Source organism: Balaenoptera musculus, chromosome 5, assembly GCF_009873245.2.
Source record: "Balaenoptera musculus isolate JJ_BM4_2016_0621 chromosome 5, mBalMus1.pri.v3, whole genome shotgun sequence".
Taxonomy (NCBI): Eukaryota; Metazoa; Chordata; class Mammalia; order Artiodactyla; family Balaenopteridae; genus Balaenoptera; species Balaenoptera musculus.
This window is the reverse complement of record NC_045789.1, coordinates 25,981,238-26,003,918: the sequence shown is the minus strand read 5'-3', so window position 1 is coordinate 26,003,918 and position 22,681 is coordinate 25,981,238. Positions and strand designations below refer to the sequence as shown.

At 36.9% G+C, this 22,681-nt stretch overlaps 1 non-coding gene and 1 pseudogene across 1 annotated transcript; one reads left to right on the top strand and one right to left on the bottom strand.

Moving 5' to 3' along the window:
• Positions 1 to 14,281: 14,281 nt before the first annotated feature.
• Positions 14,282 to 14,394, bottom strand: LOC118896262 (annotated as a pseudogene).
• Positions 14,395 to 18,926: 4,532 nt separating this feature from the next.
• On the top strand, positions 18,927 to 18,999 carry TRNAG-GCC. The gene has a single exon. It is a non-coding gene; the product is annotated as a tRNA-Gly (tRNA).
• The last annotated feature ends 3,682 nt before the right edge of the window (positions 19,000 to 22,681 follow it).

Genomic DNA, 22,681 nt, shown 5'->3' with positions numbered 1-22,681 from the left:
GTCTTTTCATTGGCTCTTCTCCTTCCTTTGCTCCTGGAAAATTCTCTTCAGCGGTCCGTTGGGATTCACACAAGAGAATGACAAAGAAGGGAAAAAACAATTTCCAAAGCAGGCGCTCACAAGAATCGTATTTATTTTTTCTGGAACCATCTAGGAAAAAAAGAAAACAACCAGACAAGACAGTTTTAAACCAAGCCTGCTTCTGATTTAAGTCATTTCCTTTCTGCTAGCCTGTCAAAATTCAACTGCGTCATATCAGGTCGTTCTGAAAACCAGATTGGTGCATGAGGTATTTTTGGCACTCCCTGGACTTTGGCAGACTCTAGAAAATATGAAACGTGTCAGAAATCTGGGAGTGGGGGGAATGGAGAAATGGACTTCATTTTCATGGAAAGTTGGTTGTGTGCTTAGGTCGCTGAGAATATTTTTCCTATGAAAAGATGATTTAACGAAGGCTGAAGATGAGGGGGGAAAAGTTAAACCACTGACGATCAGGCAAAGAGATAGAATTTCTATCTAAGAAAATTTATATTGGCCTAGAAACCTGTATTTCATTATCCAAGGAAGAGCATTCTACCAGCCCTGTTAATAATACTTCATTACTGTTCAATGATTTCCTTTAGTGGATGGCAAGAGTCATTAAAAAACTATCGTTGTTGTGAATTACAGCATCTCTCTTAGCTTTACCTTTGATGTGCCTGAGACTGACATTTCTTTACTTTTCTTCCTCCCACTGTTTGAAGGGGATTATGGGTGTACAATTGGCTCCTGGCGATGACACTAGCATTATGAATAACGCTCAGGGGCTAGATCTAGGACGCTGAGAATTGACTGTTGGATTCCCAGAACATTTTGCACAATGATGTCTGGGATGCCAAGTCAGCAGAGTGACTGTCAGAGGAAATGTAGGCAGCAGAAATCTTTTGGAAGAAGGCGTTAAAAACTAGATATGTAGACAGAGAATTTTGCTGTAGTATCTTCCTCGTGTTTGCATTGTGGTGTGGTGGTGTTTACCTTGCCATAATTTTGTTATTCTTTATTTGTAGAATTATACAGCTTGAAAAAATATTCTCTTGCTGCTACTTAAATGTGATCTCTCTTGGCTTCGTTGTAATTCCTGTAATCAGCCATGGGATTGGCAAAAATTCATGACTTATCAAGAAACCAGTCGTCACATCTATGTGCTTGTTTAGATTGTTCTATTCCGTGTAGATGGGAATTAAATTAAAGAAGAAAGTAACTTGATCTGATTGGTAGAATGTTAAGGTAGGAACGAGCTTTCCCTTGTAGGCTGGAGGTGTGAGCAGGGAGGTTTAACTCTTGTAGGAGCAGAGCAGAGATGTGGTTCAGGAGTACTGGTTATATGTATAGTGGGGAAAAGAGCCTGCTAATGCTGGGATTTTTTTTTTTATTGAAGTACAGTTGATTTAAATGTTGTGTTAATTTCTGCTGTACAGCAAAGTGATTCAGTTACACACACACACACACACACACACACACATATATATATACATACTTTTAAAAAATATTCTTTTCCATTATGGTTTATCACAGGATATTGAATATAGTTCCCTGTGCTATGCAGTAGGACCTTGTTGTTTATCCATCCTATATATAATAGTTTGCTTCTGCTAATCCCAAACTCCCACTCCATCCTTCTCCCACCTCCCCTCCCCCTTGACAACCACAAGTCTGTTCTCTATGTCTGTGAGTCTGTTTCTGTTTCATAGGTAAGTTCATTTGTGTTATATATTAGATTCCACCTATGTGATATCTTATGGTGTTTGTCTTTCTCTTTCTGACTTACTTCACTAAGTATGATAATCTCTAGTTGCATCCATGTTGCTGCAAATGGCATTATTTCATTCTTTTTTTATGGCTGAGTAGTATTCCATTGTGTGTGTGTGTGTGTGTGTGTGTGTGTGTAAATACACCACATCTTCTTTATCCATTCATCTGTTGATGGACATTTAGGTTGTTTCCATGTCTTGGCTATTGAGAATAGTGTTGCTATGAACATAGGGTTGCATGTATCTTTTTGAATTAGTGTTCTGTCCAGATATATGCCCAGGAGTGGGATTGCTGTGTCATATGGTAATTCTATTTTTATTTTTATGAGGAACATCCATACTGTTTTCCATAGTGGCTGTACCAACTTACATCACCGACAGTGTAGGAGAATTCCCTTTTCTCCACACCCTCTCCAGCATTTGTTATTTGTAGACTTTTTAATGATGACCATTCCAACGGGTGCAAGGTGGTATCTCATTGTAGTTTCGATTTTCATTTCTCCAATAACTAGCAATGTTGAGCACCTTTTCATGTGCCTGTTGGCTATCTGTATGTCTTCTTTGAAGAAATGTCTATTTAGTTCTTCTGCCCATTTTTCGATTGGGTTATTTAATTTTTTGCTGGGATTTTTAAAAAATGACCTTAAAAAAAATGTTACTACCAACTTAGGATAATGTTGTCTTAAAGGACGCGATAGTAAATATTTTAGGCTGTAGGCTGTACAGGCTCTGTAGCAACTACTTAACTCTGCCGTTGTACTGTGAATGCAGCACAGGTAGCAAGGAGATGAATGGGTGTGGCTGTGTTCCAATAAAATCTTACTTATGGACGCTGAAATTTGAATTTCATGTAATTTTCACATTTTACAAAATAACATTCTTTTGATTTTTGTCAACCATTTAAAGATGTAAAAACCATTCTTAGTTTGCAGACTGAGGTGGCACAGCAGACTTGGCATGTGGTCTGTAGTCTGTATACCCCTGGTTTAGAGGGAAACGTGGTGACTTTGGAATTAGATAGACTCAGGTTAAAAATCTGGCTCCACCCATGACTCACAAACTGCTTGGTTTGGCTGTGGGCAGATCACTTTTCTAAGCTTCAGTTTCCTCACATGGAAAATGCAGATAGTACAGTCTCCCATTCATGGTTATTATAAGTATAAAAATAACAGCATAAGTAAAATGCCTAATACTCTGCTCTCCCTTCACAAATGATAACAAGATAATAAAAACTATTATTGTTAACTGCATGTAGCAAAATTCACAGTCACCCACCTTTGCAATATGAACATACCATTGTAGTTTTCTTTAAAGGTAGCATGAGATCAGGTTTTCTCAAGTCAGTTACTTTACTTTTGTTCTACAAGGATTTTCTTCATCCAAATGCATTTCTGTGGTCTCCTGATGGAGTCTACAGATCCAGACGTAATACGTATGAACCCAGATCTATATATCCTTTCCCACATGAACAGATAAATAAACATTCAAGGCATGTGTTTCTTGAACCTTCTTACATTACTCCAGGGAGAATCTCATCAGGTTCACACTGCAGTGTAAACCTGGGAGTTGCTATGGTTCTGGTTTGCCTTTCTCATCAGACTTGGCAGGACAAGTCTTTGGTTTCACTTTAGTGCCTTATGTTTGTGACAGAGCAAGAGATAACATGAGAAGAGTGTTTGCCTGGCTTTTGCTAGATGATGTAAATGGAAGAAACTTTATTCAGAATAAGTCTTCGCATCGAATTCAAGGTACAAGCATTTCTCCAACCCCATAATTTGGGAAAATATCTTCCCAAGAGAACTTCCAGCCTCAAAGTCTACATTCGGCTGAACCCAGACACTCAAGAAGACTTTCCATTTGAAAGAAATACCTTTGTTTCTCCATCTCTTCTGACAGTACCCAATCAAAATCTGAAGAACGGTATGCCCTATGGGGCCAGCATTAGGGTAAGACAAATAGGACACTCGCCATGGGGGCAAAATTTAAGGGGTGCCAAAAAAACTTAGTCATCAAGATAAATGATATTTTAATGCAATACTTAAAAAAAATTAAAATCCATTTGAACAAAATCCAACGGAACAAAATTTCAAAATTTTACCTAAAGACAGGCTCAGGAACAGTGCTGGCCAAAACATATTTGAGCTTAAGGCCAAAGAATAATTCAGTAATACTGATCCAATAAATCTTTTTTAGACCCCTTCATAACTATTTCTCCCCTGGAGGCCATGCCTAAAGTTATTACTGTGATTAAAAACATTCGCTTAGAAACAGTTGGTTCTGTTGCACTGTTTTCCTTTCTTCACTGCTTAATCTCTCTCTCTACATTCTCTTCTCGGACTATATTTTCTCTCCTTTTTATTTTGTTATCACTCACATTTCTTTTTGCCACTTTCTTTATACACGTTAGCTTTGACCCATTTACTCTTCCTCAGGTTTTGCAAGGAAAACGATCAAAGAGCTCTTTCATTTATAACAACTGAGTGGTTTCCTATCAGTCAATACTAAGTCCCAGGCAAAATGCCTTTCGTCGATGGTGGTATATGTCCTCTTGGCTTGAAGCCACCATGGTGACCTCTTTAACAATTCTCATGGTTCCCTCGGGTATGGAAGTCCAATCTGGGAAACTCTGAGCTACATGAAAGCTGATAAACCGCAATAAGGTCTAAGGATTTCCCTTTATTCTATCGGTGGCAATCTTAGAGTGAGTGTTCATGAATGCAGGGGGCCACTCCTCCATGATTCCTGACAGTTACCAGCACATTCTGTAGAAAGGACGTTTGAGAACCAAAAGTTTGAAGTATGCACGACGTGGCTGTGTCAGACCATTAATTTGGCAGCATCTGGCATTTATAATCTGAGCAAAAGCTCCCTTCCTCTTTCTTAATCTTTATCCCAGATGAGAGCATGGCTCAGGACCAAGAAAGTTTTCAGTTTTTCTTCCCAGGAAAGCTAAGCCAGAGGCACAGAATGCCACAGGGAGGCGACCATGGGAAGAGGGGTCAGAGCTGTCATATATTCCATGCAGTAGCTAGAGCACCACGGGGACACAACCTCTGATGAACATTTTAAACGCAGGCAATTCCAGGGACACCGATTAAACCCAGCCCTGTGAGTTTATAGCAGATTATCAGACGGAATCATGATTTGGGGATATTTTTGTTATTCCCCAGTGTTTAAAAAATGTCTTTAGCTCCTCTGTTGCCCAAGAGTGTATATAAGTGATAGTTCCTTTAGTCCAGAAGTTTAAGCTCTAAAACAATAAAATAAACATGTCACATATTTATGCACATATTATCCAAACACACACCAAGTACTTTTTGTGGTCGGTTTGAAGTTTTGATTCTGGGTTTCTGTATTTATTTATTTTTCTTTTAAGAAACAATGTGAATATCCTGTGTTAGGGTGGGAGTTGGGGGAGGTGGCTTTTTCCAGATGATGGGAGAAATTGAATTTAGTTCCTCCGGGCTTGGAAAGCTTCCGCCATTCAGTAGAATTAGAGATGAGCTTGAACAAGGTCAAAAAAAGGGAGTTTTCTGAGGAGATAAGGGAAGCCTTTTCAGCTGGTTGAGAACAGAGGCCAATCCAAAGAAAGTAGAGCGTGGTGTTCTTAAACTTGAACTTGAGCGCACATCAGAGTTGCCTGGAGGGATCCTTAAAACATGCATCACTGGGCCCCACCCTCGGAGTTTCTGATTCAGCAGGTCCAACGTGAAGCTCGAGCACTTGCAGTTTTAACAAGATCCCAGGTGATGCTCTTGCTGCTGGTCCAGAGACCACACTTTGAGAACGACTAGTACTGAGTAAAAGTTTATCTTAACTGGATCATAGACTCCGCTGGGAATCTGAAGAAAGCTGTTAGAGTCCCCCTGGAAAACTGCACAAACAAAAATGTGAAATTTTGGGTCTAGTTTCAGGATTCAGTGGTCCAGATTAAGGATACCCCCTTAGGTATTGTTGACTGAAAAAAAATGCATAACCTAAAAGTTGAGAGTCATGTTTTACTTGTCAGACAAAACTAAGGACTTAAGCCTGGGACACAGCATCTCAGGTAATTCTGAGAGACTGTTTCGAAGAGACAAGGGGGGAGCCAGGATATATAAGAGTTTTTGCAACAAAAGACCAGGTAGTTGGAATCAAAAGATTACTGTCAATTAAAGAAAACCAGATATATCAAGTTAGGGAATTTAGCCCTTTTCTTTGTATGGGAAGATGCAAAACTTGGGCTCATTGCAATCATGCCTTTGATATGCACCTCAGCTATCTGGGGCCAGTATCCTATGTTCTTTCATCCTGAGTTTCCTCAGGGTGCACCGTTGTGGGTGTGGCTACAGCTGAGGGCATTGTCTCCGTCCTGAGTTCCCTCAGGGCTCATCATCTGGGCGGCTGTAATGTGATGGCTTGATGGTTGCAACAGCCTTTGATTACTGATATGGCAGGTGACATTTTGTTTTCACAGTATTGCTCCATTTGAGATGGCCCACACTATCCCCAACTCCATGATTCTTCAATTAGGGATTTCATTCACCCATTCCACCAAACCTTGCAAGATGTGATGTGATGCTGATTTTAGGGATGACTTAATTAAAGCCTCTGGATTTAACTAACATTCTTGGAGACAGAAAGGGTTTTGTAGAAAAAAAATCATTTCCAAAAACCCCAATATTTAAGACTCTGTGTAAATGTTTTTACAAAGTTTGTTCTGGTGCCCTGAAGGTACTCAATTCATTTTTTAAATAATTTGAATAAAACTATAAGCCTCCTCTAAAGAAAGTTGACCTTGAAAGGATGAAGAAAAACTGCAGCATTTATGAAAAATGTTGAGTACGTGCATTGTTAGTGTTGAGTGCCAGTTTCAAGTAATTATTGAAGGAAGAGAGATTTCCAGCAAGTAAGAGAAAGGAAAGATAATTCTGAATTTTGTCAACCACAGACCATGGTGCAAGGAGAGAGAGCACAGCAAACTGCAAAAAGACACGTGTTTTTGGTCAGAAGACTTAATCTTGGATCAAGGCACTGACATTTACTAGTTCGGTAATCCTGCAAAAGCTATTCCCTTCTGGAGTCTCAGCTTCCTTTTCTGTAAAATGAGTGTGTTATCTATCTCACAGGTTTTTGTGAAGCTAAGATATACTTGTTAAATTGCCTAGCATAGAGGAGCCTCAATAAATATCCTACGGGGTGTAAATTTTCCCACACTCAGTGTTATACCGTTTGATCCTTTTAGGTGGTACTTTGCCCATACTTGGGTGGTTTCCTCACTTGCATGCATTCATCAGAATTCTACTGAATTCTCAAAGGGGACTCTGCAGATCTCTGGAGTTCTCTCTCCATGCAGCTGTCCTCTCTCTGGTATTTGGTCCTGTGAACCCTGGCCACTTTTGTCTCTCAGGACTTTCTTACATCTCAACTCGGGGAGTCTCCTGGGCTCTGCTTGAGTCCCCCCTCTGCTTCTCCAGCTAGAAATTCTCTCAAAGCAGTAAGCTGGGCCAGTTGTAGGGCTCTCCTCTCAGGGATCACTTTCCTTCAGTGCCTGGTGTTCAGTGTTTCGAAACCATTGTTTCATATATTTTGTCCATTTTTTGGTCCATTGTTTCAGGCAGTAGAGTGTCTTGTCTCTGTTACTCCATCTTGGCTGGAAGTAAAGATTCATTATTTTTTTAAATTTGTTTTTCCTTTTTTCTTCTGAAATCTTTCATATAAACATAAGAACATTTAAAATACATATGTACATTTTTAATAATAAAACACCCTTTCACATGTCAACCAAGTTATAAATTAGAATATTAAGAGTATATTAGAATTTTTCTCTAGGCCTCTCCCCAATTCCCCTTCTTTTCTCCCCAAAGAAAAAAATTCCTCTGAATTTTATGTCTATTATTCACTTTTTAAAAAATATCTTTGCCACCCATGTGTGCATGCTTAAATAATATATTTTAGTCTTGCCTGTTTTTGTATTTTCTATCAATGAGACCATAGTGTAAGTATACTTTTATGACTTGCTTCTTTTATTCTACATTATAATTTTGCTATTCACTTGTGTAGATGTAGTTCCTTCATTTTCATTGGTTGTATTCATGTTTTATTTACCATTCTGTGGTTTATATACTTTTGGGTTGTTTTAAGTTTGGAGCTAGTGAGAACAATCTGCTTTGATTATTCTTATATTTGTACTCAGGTGCTCAGGAACATGAGTTGATCGAGGATATATATGTTGGAGAGAAATTACTGAAATTGCAGTATATGTACAAGTTTAATAGTGATGAAACATTGTTTTCCAAAGCAGTCATTCCCATTTATACCCCCAACAAAGTATATAAGAATTGTCACTGATTCACTTCTTCTACACTTTATATTGCCACACTTCTTAAATTTTGCAGAACAGGTGGGTGTTTAATGGTATCTTATTATGGTTTTCATTTGCATTTCTCTAATTACTAATGAAGTTGAGTATTTTTAATGTGTTTGTCATTTGAGTTTCTTCTTTAGTAATATCTATCATCTATCTATCTACCTATCTATCTTTGCTCAGCTTTATCTTGTTTTTTTCTCATGTTATTTATCAATTCAGTAGTGTTCTTAGTATATTCTGAATGCTAGTCTTTTGTGCTAATATGTGTTGCAAGTACCTCTTTACAGTTTGCTTTTTTACTCCCTTTCATGATAGCATTTGAGGAATTCTTAATTTCAATGTAACTGGATTTATCAACTTTTCCTTTAAAACTGTCCATTAAAGAAAATCTTTAAAAAAATCCTTTAATACCCTCAAGGTCACAGAGATATTCTCCTCTGTGATATTCTTAAAGCTTTATTTTTTGCCTTTCACATTTAGATCTGTTCTCCACTTGAAACTGGTTCAGTGGTACATTGAACTGCACAATCACTCTGCACTAAACTGCAATAGCGACTCTATCATTTATCAAATGATTGTCTATGTCTCCATTCTCTTCCACAGTTTGTCTATTCCTGTGCCCAAACCACATTGTCTTAATTACAATAACTTTACAGTAAACTTAATAATTGGTAGGGCAATTCCCTACCTTCTTCTTTCTCAAGAATTGACACTTTCACAATAATAAGTCCTCTAATCCAGGAATATGATGTACATGTCAATTTATTTAGGCCATCTTTAGTATGTAGTAAAATGTTTATGGCTTTCTCCATAAAAGTTTTCCACATCTTCTGTTAGATTTATCTTAGGTACATTTTCAAAATATTACTGGAAATGACATTTTTAAACGTTCATTTTATCTATTTGTTGCAGGTTTATGAAAATGCAACTCATTTTTGTATGTTGACTTTATATTTAGCTGCACTGCTAAGCTCTCGTTAATTTTAATAATTTACCCATAGATTCTTTTGCATTTTCTGTGTGTACATCCATGCCATCTGTAATAATGATAGTTTTGTTTCTCCCTTTGAAACTCTATGCTTTTACTTTTCCTCTTGAATTACGGCACTGACTAGAAGTTTCAGCATAATATTGAACACAAGTGGTGATAATGGGCACCCTTATCTCAATTCCCAATCTCAAAGGAAATATTTACAACATTTCACTGTTAAATATATTAACTGAAGAATTTTTGGAGACATTGGTTCTTCAGTACTTTGACTATTATTTCACTGTCTTCTGGCTTTTTTTTTTTTTTATAAATTTATTTATTTATTTTTATTTTTGGTTGCATTGGGTCTTTGTTGCCGCGCGCGGGCTTTTCTCTAGTTGTGGCGAGCAGGGGCTACTCTTCGTTGCGGTGCGCGGGCTTCTCATTGCGGTGGCTTCTCTTGCTGCAGAGCACAAGCGCGGGCTTCAGTAGTTGTGGTGTGTGGGCTCAGTAGTCATGGCTCGTGGGCTCTAGAGCGCAGGCTTAGTAGTTGTGGCGCTCGGGCTTGGTTGCTCCATGGCATGTGGGATCTTCCTGGAGCAGGGCTCAAACCCGTATCCCCTGCATTGGCAGGCGGATTCGTAAACACTGCGCCACCAGGGAAGCCCCTGGCTTTTTTTTGAAAGATGAACAATTATGTGTCTGTCTAATTTTTCAGTCCTCTGACCACTATTAAAATCCTCTCTGACTTTAGTCTTCTGCAGTTTTACTATGAAGCATCTGGTTGTAGATTTCTTTTGATTTATGCTGCTTGGATTTGTAAGACTTCTTGAATCTCTGAGTGCTGTATTTTAAGAAAATTTTAACTGTTCTGTCATCAAATATTTTCTCTGCCAAATTCTCTCTCTTATCTGTTTCTGGAAATCAAATTAGATTTATGTTAGTCTTTCTCACTCTATTCTTACTATAACTTCTCATAAATTCACTTTCACAGTTATCCTGTTTCTTTATGATGACTCCTGAATAATTTTTCCAATCTATTCCTGTTCACTAATTCTCTTTTTGATTATATGTTAAAATCTATCCATTTTGTTTTCTAAAGAATATTATATTCTTGGAGCTTCCCTGGTGGTCCATTGGTTGAGACTTTGCCTTCCAATGCAGGCGGTGCGGGTTTGATCCCTGGTTGGGGAGCTGGGATCCCACATGCCTCATGGCCAAAAAGCCAAAACATAAAACAGAAGCAGTATTGTAACAAATTCAATAAAGACTTTAAAAATGGTCCACATCAAAAAAAAAATCTTTAAAAAAATATTATATTCTTAATTTTTAGAAGGCCTATTTATTCACTTTTAAATATGCTTATTCCTCTTAAAGAGTTTCTTTTTCCATGCACATATTTTCATAGTTGCCTCACGTTTTTTTTTATTTGAAGAAATAGACGACCTACAGTTGGACCTTGCTGCTTGTTCAATCTGTCAATCTCTGACTTCTGTGTTGTTTAGATTATTTATATTTAATGTAGCTAGTAGTATGATTGAATTTAAATCTAACATCTTGCTACTGTTTTCCATCAGTTCCTTGTTCTCTTTCCCCTCTTTTACCACCTTCTTTTGGATTAATTGTGTCACATATTTCTGATTTCATTTTATTACTACCATTTGTGTTATTAGTTGCATCTCTTTAATTTTTTTAGTGGTTGCTCTAGGATTTACAATACCCATCTTTAACTTATCACAGTTTACCTTCAACTAAGATTATATTACTTCCTGTATAGTGTAATAATCTTACAGTGCTATGCTTCAAAATTTTTTTTTGTTTTAGAATCAATTTTTTAAAAAAATTTTTATTGGAGTACAGCTGGTTTACAATGTTGTGTTAGTTTCAGGTGTACAGAAAAGTGATTCAGTTATATACATATATATATATATATATTTTATTCTTTTTCAGATTCTTTTCTCATATAGGTTATCACAGAATATTGAGTAGAGTTCCCTGTGCTATACAGTAGGTTCTTGTTGGTTATCTGTCTTATATATAGTGGTGTGCGTATGTTAATCCCAAGTTCCTGATTTATCCCTCCCCTCCACATTTCCCCTTTGGTAACCATAAGTTTGTTTTCGATATCTGTAAGTCTGTTTCTGTTTGTAAATAAGTTCATTTGTATCATTTTTTAAAAAAAATTAGATTTCACATATGAGTGATATCATAAGGTATTTGTCTTTCTCTGACGTACTACACTTAGTATGATAATCTCCAGGTACATCCATGTTGCTGCAAAGGGCATTATTTCATTCTTATACTTCAAATTCTTTCCTCCCACTTTTGGTAGGATGTTGGTCATACATTTTACTTCTACATGTTATAAAATGCACAATACATCATCATTTTTGCTTTAGATAGTCAGGTGTTTTTCTTTTTTAAAAAGAGCTTACAAATAAGATAAAGTCTCTTTATATTGACTGTTTTAAAATTTTTTTGTTGCTTTTTATTGATTTGTGTAGGTTTAAAAACTACCACCTAATATCATATATCTTCTTCCTGAAGAATGTTCTTTAACATTCCTTGTAGTTCAGGTCTGCTGGCAGTGAATTATCTCAGCTTTTATTGTCTGAAAGAAGTCTCTATTTTCCTTTCATTTTTGAAATGTATTTTCACTGGGTATAAAATTTTGGGTTGACAGGTTGTTTTCTTTTAGTACTTTAAAGACATTGCTTCATTGTTCTGGCTTTGTGTAGTTTCTGATAGTCTGCTATAATTCTTACTTTTGTTCTTCTTTATGTAATGTTTCCTTTTTTCTCTTCTTGCCTTCAGTGTTTTCTTGCTTTTTGGTTTTCAGCAGTTTGTTTATGATATGTCTAAGTGTGTGTGTGGTGTTGGTATTTATCCTGTTTGGGATTCTTGGAGGTTAGCTATCATCATCATTGTTATTATTATCATCATTACTCTGTTCTCTTCCTTCTTCTTTTTTTTTTTTTTTTTTTTGGCCACGCCATGTGGCTTGTGGGATCTTAGTTCCCCAACCAGGGATCAAACCTGTGCCCCCTGCGGTGGAAGCATGGAGTCCTAACCACTGGACCACCAGAGAATTCCTGTTCTCTTCCTTCTGAGACTAGTTACATATATGTTAGACTGATTCTGTCCCACAGCTCTTGGATGCTCTATTATAATTTTTTCACTCTTTTTTTTCTATTTGTGTTTCAGTTTGTATAATTTCTGTTGGCCTATCTTTATGTTTGCTAAATCTTTCTTTAGTTGTATTGATTCTGCTAATAAGTCAATCAAAAGATTTTTTCATCTCTATTACTTTTTAAATTTTCTAGCATTTCCACTGGACTCTATATTTTCTACTTCTCTGCTAAAATTCCCCCATATATTCATGCATGTTATAGACCTTTTCCACTCAATCCTTTAACATGTTAATTCTAGTTATTTTGACATCCCTGACTGAGGGCTCCAACATCTGGGTCATCTCTGAGTCTGCTTCTGTTGATTCCCTAATCTCTTGACAATGGGTAGATTCTTCCCTTGTCTTTCTGTGTGACTCAAATATTTGATTGAATGTCAGACATTACGTATTGAAGAACTGTAGACACTGAGACATATATAGTCCTTATGTCTGGAAATAGGCATGCTGCTTCTTCAGTCAGGCCATTAGTGTGGGGCACTGGGTCCATCTAGTCACAGGTTGAACTAAATTTGGATTTTGTTGTTGTTGTTATCTTCAGTGCGATACAAGATTAAAATTCAGCCAGCAGTGGGTTATGGTTACCTTGTGCTCAGCATGTGACCTGGCAGTGTTCCTGCTCTACCCATAGCTTCCAGTAGTCCCTTAACATTTGCACTGAAGAGGAAGTCTCTTTTTTTTCAGTGGAAGACTGTTGTTGATAGTTACTAATGGTAGGCTCCTGGTGGTAGCGGTGGGGACAAAGGTGGTTATCAGTTATCCTGATCCAGCTGTAGTCTTAGGCAAGCCTGTGACCCTGGAACTCAGAGGGTGGAACTTTCTCTGCAATTCTGCCCATATTCCCCCATGGTAGCCAAACTCTGCATTGTATTTATGGTGGTCTTACCCCTTCTCCAGTGGTAGCAGACCTCTAATTTATATCAGTACAGGAATCTGAGCCTAAGAGGTATTCCTGTGCTTTCCCCAGAAGCAGAGGGCTTTTATTTCTACCCTTCTTTCAAGCAGTAGATCTTTCATAAAGTTTTGCTGCCCCTAACAAGTGGTACAAAGCTTTTGCTCCAAAGAAAGAAGGATCTAGGGAAGCAAGCAGTCTTTTATGCATTTTTCCCCCCGCATCAGTCAATTATCATTGCACATCAGCAGGGACTTTCTCGAGTCTTCTGCCCTATGCTTAGTTTTGACCTAGTAGAAGCCTGCAGAAAAGAACTTGCAAGTGAGTGCAGATTCTCTTTGTGTCAGGGACTCCCAGTTATTCTAAACAGATTCATCAGCCTGTACTGATTTTAAGAATTTATTAAGCAATATTAGCTGATTTCTTCTTATCCACCTTTATGGCAATGACCTCTTCTACTCATGCCCTCTCAAAGGCAGAAGTCCCACTTCTCTGCAGAGGGGATTGTCACTCTCTGGAATTCAATTTACTTGGTTGTCCTGTGACCTCATCTCTCTGGTGAGTTCTAGAAAAGTTATAATTTTACTGATTATACAATTTTTTCTTGTCGTTAGAATGGGAGCAACCTTGTCTAGCAGCTTTTTACATCCTAAGTACAAGGAGAACGCTCTCACCTCTTTTTTTTTTTTTTTGAGTTTTAGCTCCTTTTATTGACTTTATTTTTTACTTTAGTTTTTTTTTGTTTTTAAAAAACAGCTTTATTGAGATATATTTCACATACCATAAAATTCATCCATTTAAATTATACAATTCATTAGTTTCTAGTATATTCACAGAGTTGCGCAACCATCACCAAAATCAATTTTATAACATTTCATCATCCCAAAAAGAAACCCTGGACCATTTAGCAGCCACTCACCATTTCCCCCTAATCCATCCAGCCCCTAGCAACAACTAACCTACTTTCTATCCATGGATTTGCCTATTCTGCACATTTCACATAAATAAAACCATACAGTACGTGGCTGTCTGTGGCTGGCTTCTTTCACTTAGCATAATGTTTCCAAGGTTCATTCATGATGTAGCATGTATCAGTACTTCATTCCTTTCTAATAATATATTGTCCTCGGATAGAGGACATATCAGATATTAAACTGATAAGAACAGATACTACTTTTGATCTTAGCCAAAAGACCGAGAAGCGATTCACCTTTCTTTAAACATATTAAATATGGTCATTTTATAATTCGTGTCTGATAATGTAGCAGTCAAGTTTCAAACAACGACCATAAATCCCTTGCTAGGAAATGCACACACACCCACACAAACGCACACACAGATCTGTTACAGGGAATTGGTTTATGCAATTTGGGGAGCTAAGTAGTCTCTGCAAGGCTGTGGTTTCTACTTTTGAATCTGGAGCTTTAAGTCTACAGGGCAGGAACAGAAGATCATAAGCAGGCTGGAATTCACCAGCATGGGCTGGAATCCTAGAGGGTAGACGGATACATGTATCCATTCTTGTTGCCTCTGTCATTGGTGACAAGGGTATTCTGCAGAAGCTGGGGTCCTTTGTCACAGAACTATATACACGTGCTTTACCTAGGAGTTAGAAAAGCTAAAGAAGGATGGAGGGGAAGGTAGAGCAATTGCAGGCCCTGATGATGCTTCACATTGAAGTGAGTCAGCAAAGCAACCTGTGTGTGTGCACTACAAAATGGCTGCTGCTTCCCTCCTGCCTTCCAAATCCCAGGACCTCCCTGTAGCCTACCCTAACAGGAAGCATTCAAGAAAGGGAATTCTGGGAAAAGCACCTCAGCCTAGCCACGTTGACACATTAAGGCCACCAGAGATAACTCCACAATCTGAATTTATTATAGGACTGTTTTATGGAACATAGTGTTCCACTAGTTCTCATTCTTGGTGACTTTTTTTCTTATGTATTTTGTTATTTTTGTCTATGAGCTATTCATTTTCCTCAGAATTTTGTTTGCAGAAATTCTCATAGGATTGGTTGGAAGTTGGATTTTTACAGTGTATTTTTATTTGCTTCTTCCAGGAACCTGGGGTTATTATCAGTAAGGGATTACTTTACAGTGAATTCTTGACTTGAGATTTTTGCACTATACAATATGTGAATTCAGATACAAACCCACAATGTGGACTGAATAGTGGATCTAAATTTTTAGCATCATTTCCCCCTTTTTTCAGTGCCATTTTCAAGAGAATTGATCTTTCTTGCAATTCTTTGGAGTTGAGAACAAGCTTACTTCCACTTCACCTTCACTAAGAATATAGCCCTCTATGTCCCAGAGTCATGTTGGGGAGAGGAGGAACTATATTTTGTAAGATTTATACATTTGCTTGTCCCTGGGTTTTATTTCATTTCCCCATTTTGGTATTAACAGAAAGACACATCTTGAAGGAAATATTTTTAAAAGCATAATTGAGAGTAAAAATATACTATACCTTAGCTCTGTAGATCTTAGGAAATGAACAATTTTGTACAATCTTCTTTCTGGATATTTAAGAGTTAACTTAGAATTTAAATATTAAAATTTGAACTATTTTAAGTGAAAATATTTCCTAACTATTTCTCTGTCATCTTTAATAGAGAATACCAAGCATAATTTAACTTTTTTGTGCTTACTCAGAGTAATCATTTTGAGTATTCTTAAACTTCTAATCATAACAATAATCCTACAAAGCAGGTATTACTAAAATTTTTCATTTAAAAACCTACAAAACATTAAATTGAAGTTTGGAGAGTACCAGGGAGTAAGAAATGATAAGCACACTTCCAGATTATAATTTTGATTATTGGTAAGATCTACAATCATAAATATTTTAGAAGATTCATTCTCTCATATTTTTTAAAAATTTTATTTAGGATATTCAGTCTTGACTTTAGTGACTGTGGAAGTGAAATACTAACAGCTTACATTTATCGAGTGCTTACTCTTTACCAGCATAATTCTAAATGCTTTAATCCTCACAAAAACTTTATGTGGTTGGTGCTGTTTTTATTTCCATTTTATGGTTCAGAAACTGAGGTACAAGGAAGTTAAGTAACTTGTTCAAGGCCACATAGTTAATATGTAAAAAAGTTGAAATATGAGCCCAGGAAGTTGGCTTCAGAACCTAAGCCTTTAACACCACACTTAGCTGCCTTTCACAATGCTGTTCTACACAGGGAGGAGGTGGAGAGAGCTATTCTCTGCTTCTGCAGGCAGAGAACTTATAGTTTTCTTTTCACCACCTTTCTATTGGGAAAGATTTCAAAGCTACAGAAAATTTGCAAGATGAAGATAATGAGCAACTGTGTATATTTTCCAGCTAGACTAATGTTTAATCTTTTGCTTCTTTATTTCTCTTTGAGCCATTTAAAGACATCATAATCATTCAGCCCTTAGGAGATACAGCTTGTATCTCCCACGAACAAAGATATTCTTTTATCTTATGTATGGCCCATTATCAGATTTCTGTAATTATCTGAATACTATCCTTTATAGCCTTAGTTTTTTAAAATCCAGGATCCAATGAAGAATAACTTAGTGCATTTGGTTGTTGTGCTTCTTTAGTCCCTAACTAGAGTACTATCTTGTCCTTTTTTTTTTCTTTCATGACACTGACTTTTTTTTTTAAGTCCAAGCCAATTATTTTTGTAGATTGTTCTTCAATTTGGATTTAATTGCTTCCTTATGATGCAATGCAGGTAACACATTTTTGGAAGGAGTACTGTACAGGTGATGTGGGTCCTTCTCAGCAAATGACATCACGGGCACATAATGTTGGTTTGTCCCATTATTGGTAATGTTGAATTTGATCGTTGGGTTAAAGTCATTTCTGCTAGAATTCTACTAGAGGTACAAAAGCACCTGTTTTCCTTTCAAATTAATAATTAATATTGGGGTGAAACCTTGTGACTGTGTAAATATTTTTTCCCAAATAATCTTTTACCCAATAAGTTTGGCACCCATTTTTGGTTCTTGCTGAATCAGTTATTACTGTAGTGATTGTAAAAATGGGGATTTTCTACTTACATCATGCCTTTGCATTTATTAGTTGGCACTTTTATTCTGTAGACTATAACTCCTCTTCCACTTGGACTTTGTAAAGAATTTTTATCAGTGTCAATATGACCTTCATGGATCCTTTTTCTTCAACGTGTAATATCCACTTCATTCAGTATTCATTCTGATAAATGCGTGGCCTAGAATATTGCCAGAGGTTGCCCCTTCATGCAGACTCCTACAATCTTTTAACATGCCCTCATTAGTTTGGAGCATCATCATACTTTCTGGCATTTCCTTACTTTTCTATAACAAGGTGTCCCAGGCTCATGGAAGTCCTATTTAGGGTCTTCTGTCTCTGCTCATTACACAGTGCCCATTCCTAGGTTCAGATCTTTCCCAATTTCTCCCCTCATCTTCTCTTCTTGCTTTTTCTAGTTTCCCTTGATTCTCCCATTTACTTCATCCATTGTGCTGACATAGGGGTCTTTTATATATATTACAGGCAATCAAAATGCATGATTTATGCCGTAAAAGCTTGGTCCAAGCTCTAGTCTGAAATAGCCTCCTATCTTGTCCCCTGCTTCTATCTTGCCTCCTACAGTCCCTTCTTCTAAAAGCAGCGAGAACAATCTTTTAAAAACATAAATAAGATATTAGTGACTTTTCTGCTTAAAATCCTCCAGTGACATCCAACTGCACATAGAATAAAAATAAAACTTCTTCCTATGGCTACTAAATACTTCTCCGATCTTAACCTCCTACCACTCTCTTGCTTGTTCCCATGCTTTAGGCTTTGTCCATCAACACACCAAGTTTAGTGTGTTGATGGACCCCTAGCTCTCCGATTGTCTCTCTCTGGGGTGCTTGTCCTTGGATCCTTGCATCCTCATCATTCCAAGACTTAGGTTGAAGGCCTTTCCTGTTCAACCATCCAAATAAACCTTGTCTGTCTTATTTACTGCCATCCCCACACCCCCACCCCCACCTTGAATGGAACTCATTATAGTTGGTAAATAAGTATTTGTTGAATCAATCAACAAGTGCATGAATGAATAAATCATATTCAGCACATCAGAATATCAGGTGCGATATGTATAGGTTGAGGAAGTTTTTGGTTTTTATTTTGTTTTGTTTTGCTCAATGCTCAGGTATTATCACTACTGTTGTTTTATTATTATTATTTTGTGTGTATGCAAGAATGGAGGGATCAGGGTTACTTCCAGGTTCAAATCCATTTTGAAAACCTTAGGGTTCTGGAAGGCTGTTTTTCAATAGTTAAAGTTTCACTGTTTTTTGTAGATGAAGTTAATTATATTTATGAAGAGTCTGGAGGCTATAAACAAGGTGAGAGTTCACTCTGAAAGTACCTGGTGAGAGCTTACTCTCTTGTCAGCCATGGGCTTTGAAAGACACATGGAATGGGAGATACGGTGATAGAAAGGGGCCTTGCCTTGTGCTGCTCATGACTCAAAGGCTACTCTTTCTGCTTGTGAGACCAGTTTTGAAGAGAGGACTGTGTTACTTAATGATACTACTCAGACCTCTGAAATGTTTAGAAACAAGTCTCTGTTTTAGTTATACTTAACATCGTCCATTTTCTGTGAAACAGGCTCATAGCAGAGAGTTCCCCTGAAATAACACAGTACAGGTCCCAAGAAAAATAGTCTATGAGTTGTTCCTGCATAGTTTAATTCAAATCAATACTAAATAGAATTAAGGACTTCCCTGGTGGTCCAGTGGTTAAGACTCCACACTGCCAATGCAGGGGGCCCAGGTTTGATCCCTGGTCAGGGAACTAGATCCCACGTGCGTGCCACAACTAAGAGTTCACATGCCACAACTAAGGAGCCCGCATGCCGCAACTAAGACCTGGTGCAACCAAATAAATAAATAAAATAATAATAAATAGAATTAAGAATGCTGCATTTTTCAGATAAAAAAAAATGTATAATGAAGCCTAGTACTCATATGGTGGTGGATACATATGATGGCTAATGAAATAGGAGTCAGATACTCTTTTGTCTCTGTCTCCATATTCAGTCATTTCCTATCACGTGGACAAATATTATCTGAGTTTTTACGTTTGTTTTGGATGTTTAGCTGCCCCTAGAATTTTGTTTGGCATATCATTTTTTTTCGTAGCCTTCCAGGTTCTTAGCTATACATAAGTCTAGAAATAATGCTTAAAGCTTTTATTACTTCCTCAAATTACAGCGATAAGTAAGAAAAAGAAGTAATTAAAATTTAAAATTCTTTCTGAGTTAAAAAAAATGACCACTATGCAAAATGTCATCACTCTACAGTGTGAATGTTTCTGACTCTTCTTACTACTGAGATAATTAAGAAAGAACTAGTTACTTGAAAATAAAAAAAGTTTAAAAACAGTAAAAGTAATTGTCAAATAAAGCTAGCAAAGGCAAAATATAATATAGATGTGTGTGTATATATGCAAATATATGTATATATATGTATACTATATACATATATAAATATATAAATACATAAATACATATGTATATATATGTTTTCTCCAAATCCTGTATTCATGACAGAATGCTATTAATCTTGTGGCAAATTGCTCATGGGAATTATTTTAAGAGCCAATTCCTACTCTGTTTCCCTGAGTAAGTGTCTGAAAAGCCAGAAAGGTTGACTCAGCCAGGGCTGGATGCAAGCATCATCAACCCAGCAAATTCACTATCTAAAATAGTCTGGACAAGTTAAGTAATTTTGGCCTGAGCGCTAATGAGCTAGAGCATCCTCTGCTTGGACCACTCCTTGGTGTTAGGCTTGACGTTTAGAGCCGTCAGAAGTCACAATGTCCTGCCTCTATGTGATGACAGCCCTGGTGGTCTGCCCTCATGGAGGCCTGAGCCTCGGGTGTCTTTCTAGCACTGAAGAGGTTTCTCCCCAGTTCCTCATATTCCTAGGTCCTCATATTCCTATACCCCCTTGGGATATATGCTGTGTATTTGGGAGGCATAGCTAGTGGTCAGGGAGATGTTTTGTTCCTTGCAAACCTACCTGGCCTAATATTGAGGACACAGAAATGGTAATTTAAAAATACAACCTTAGAGATCTAAATCAAATGTGGGTTCCCCCAAAGCACCTCTCTTTCTCCTCAGAGAATCTAACATAATGAAATATAATTGTCGACACCAGATCTGCAACTTCACCGCTTTATTTTCCTTCTTCTCCAACTTTCTTTTTTTATTTTATTTTATTTTTTAAATTTATTTGTGGCTGTGTTGGGTCTTCGTTGCTGTGCATGGGCTTTCTCTAGTTGTGGCGAGTGGGTCTACTTTTCGTTGTGGTGCACGGGCTTCTCATTGCGGTGGCTTCTCCTGCTGCAGAGCACGGACTCTAGGCGGGCAGGCTCAGTAGTTGTGGCATGTGGACTTCAGTAGTTGTGTCTCGCAGGCTCTAGAGGGCAGGCTCAGTAGTTGTGGGGAAGGGGCCTAGTTGCTCCAAGGCATGTGGGATCTTCCCAGACCAGGACCCGAACCTGTGTCCCCTGCACTGGAAGGCGGATTCTAAACCACTGCACCACCAGGGAAGTCCCTTCTCCAACTTTCTATTCTAAGAATTTTCAATCCCATAGAAAAGTTGAAACAATAGGACAGCAAACACTTATTTACTCTCTCTCTAGATTCAAACATTGATACATTTTGCCACGCTGGACCATTTGAAAGTAAGTTTCAGACATCATGACCACAATTCTTCAACATGCACTTCCTGAGAAACATGGACATTCTTCCATCATATCATTATCATGCCTAAGACAATTAACAGTAGCTCCATAATATGATCTAATATCTAGTTCATTTTCATATTTCCTCAGTTGCCACCCAAAATGGCTTTTATAGCTGTTTTTTAAAGTATCCAACAAGTTTTATGAATTGAAATTGGTGGTTAGTCTTCAGTCTTTCAAAATCTAGACCAGTACCCTCCCTAAATCCTTTATTACTCATAACATTTATTTTTATAATGGTGCAAAACTGTATCTTTCTGGCAAAAAGATCTGCAGTACCTACATTACTTTTTTAAAGAAATTCATATTTACTCAAATATATATTTACTATACCTTTTAAATCATATTTGTCTTTGTTTATACTATGTTATTTTATATTCTCATAAGTAGCTTTATAATAGCCTTTAGTTGTTTTATGCTTATGTATTCTTCCCCTATTTCATAACTCATTTAAAACCTTATTTTTCAGGTATTCTCATGTATAGTTGCAGGTAGTATATATTGAAGTCATCTTTTTGGAGGGCAATTTTGAAAGCATCTATCAACATTTAAAATATATATATATATATATATATATATATATATACCCTTGACTAACAATTCTGTACCTAGGAATTTATCCAAAAGAAATATTTGTACAAATGAATAAGGATCTATGTATAAGAATAATCATTGTAACAGTCTTTGTAATAGCCCCAAATTATCAACAATATAAAGGTAAATTCAGAAGATGCTGATTGAATCTTGGTAAATCCATAATATGGAAAACTCCTCAGCTGAGTAAAATGAAGCAGATCTCAAAATACCCATGATAATAAGATATTCATGAACTATTAAGTGGCATATTGCCTAATCCTATTTTGTTTAAAATGTTTTATATATGCATATATATTTTGCATGTTTAATGGGTACATAGATATGTATTTATGTATGTTATATACATTTGTATATGTATGGGAAAATGACTTGAAGGTAAAAGTAATAGTAAAAGTAATTGTGTATACTTCAGATTAAGTTTTCTTTAAGAAACTTAAAATTTGTTTTTTTAGCTGTGGGTTTTGAGAGATGGGAAAAGGAGAGTTCTTCTCTTTTTACTTTGTAAACTTCTTAATATGTTATATTTTGCAACGAGGGAGTATTGCTTTTATAACGAAAAATATAACAAAGGTTTTAAACTTTCATCATGTCAAAATAAATTATATCATATGTCAAAATAATTTTCTGCGAATTTAGAGATAAATGTAAAAATCCAATCTTTTAAAAAAAAATAGAGACTTTTTATAAATTTTATACTTCCATGTGTAAACCACTAGCCCCTCTAAATAAAACCTCTGTGCTTATTTATATAGTTTTCAATGTTTGGTTAAGAAGTTTTTCTGAAGCAAATTAAGCAATAGTTAGTTTTTAAGAGAATTTCAAAAACAACATGAAAAAGTGCTGATGACTCGTTGTATCATAAGGACATCTTTGCTAATGTTTTAAAAAGTCGAGAAGAAGGAAAGGAGGGTCTTGGCAGATTGTTTTCCATTAGAACATCATAAAGCAGGAAAGGTGTAGAAGAGAGCCACTGTCAGGGAGACTGGGGCTAGGGCCAAAGGCAAGAGGAATATTTGGAATGCAGGTTATTGTGCTACCAAGTAGTTTCTTCCTTTTTCTGTCTGACCACGTGCAAGAGCCTCAAGGGAGACGTGAATAGAATAGCCGTTAAAAGGAACATCTGGAAGAC